Source organism: Neovison vison, chromosome 4 (assembly GCF_020171115.1).
Source record: "Neovison vison isolate M4711 chromosome 4, ASM_NN_V1, whole genome shotgun sequence".
NCBI lineage: Eukaryota > Metazoa > Chordata > Mammalia > Carnivora > Mustelidae > Neogale > Neogale vison.
Window position 1 is genome coordinate 177,475,254 of NC_058094.1, and position 828 is coordinate 177,476,081.

Genomic DNA, 828 nt, shown 5'->3' on the forward strand with positions numbered 1-828 from the left:
TCCGTGACATTTACTCCTTCACACCTGTCACTGTTTATAAGGACAAACAATGGTAAGACCCCAAAACAAACTGGAAGTCTAAAGCTTAGGCTGGCTTGCTTGCTTGCTTGCTTTTTTCCTTTCCTTTCCTTTCGTTCCTATTTTACTCTTATCAAACTGGAAAATTTTCTTTTTTAAAAAAATTTATCTAAATTCCATTTAAAAAAATACATAATGCTTCACAAATTTGTGTGTTGTCCTTGTGCAGGTCCTATGCTTATTATTCTCTGTATCAGTCCAGTTTTAGTGTATGTGCTGCTGAAGCAAGCACAGGCCAGCTTTAAACATCAATAAACAGGTACTTTCAAACCACAGCTTGGCATTTCAGTACTTTTCTGTGGAGGTCCATTTTAACATGCGGTTTGTGACAGCCACATAAAAGGAATTGTCAACTTACTGTATGACGTTGATGACCGAATTTGCCAGCTCTTTCCCTCTGCAATTGTTACTAGCACTCCCCCCAAATGGAATATTTTATAATTATTAAGATCACTGAATGTAGATTGTAACGACATTTCAGCCTATTTAATATCACCTGAATTAGTTAGAGAAGAGATCCTGCGAACCTGGGAATGAATTCTTGTGCTGGGCTGTGTTGCAGAAAAGCAACTCCTCTTTACACGGGTGTAGAGCAAGTGAACACTTTGGCTAGGATCATTCAGAGACATCCCAGGTCAACCCAGAAGTCCTAGGTGAGGGAGGAAACTGTACACTTGCTCAGCTCCATCCATCCCTAGCGTTGCATGGTTTATCTTTCCCCAGCAGCACTTCTCGACACCAGGAGGCTTG

The 828-nt window shown here is 40.6% G+C and overlaps 1 non-coding gene across 1 annotated transcript; it reads right to left on the reverse strand.

The window, feature by feature from the left end:
- Window positions 1–202: 202 nt before the first annotated feature.
- Window positions 203–310, reverse strand: LOC122905740. Its single transcript, XR_006384427.1, has one exon. It is a non-coding gene; the product is annotated as a U6 spliceosomal RNA (small nuclear RNA).
- Between the last annotated feature and the right edge of the window lie 518 nt (window positions 311–828).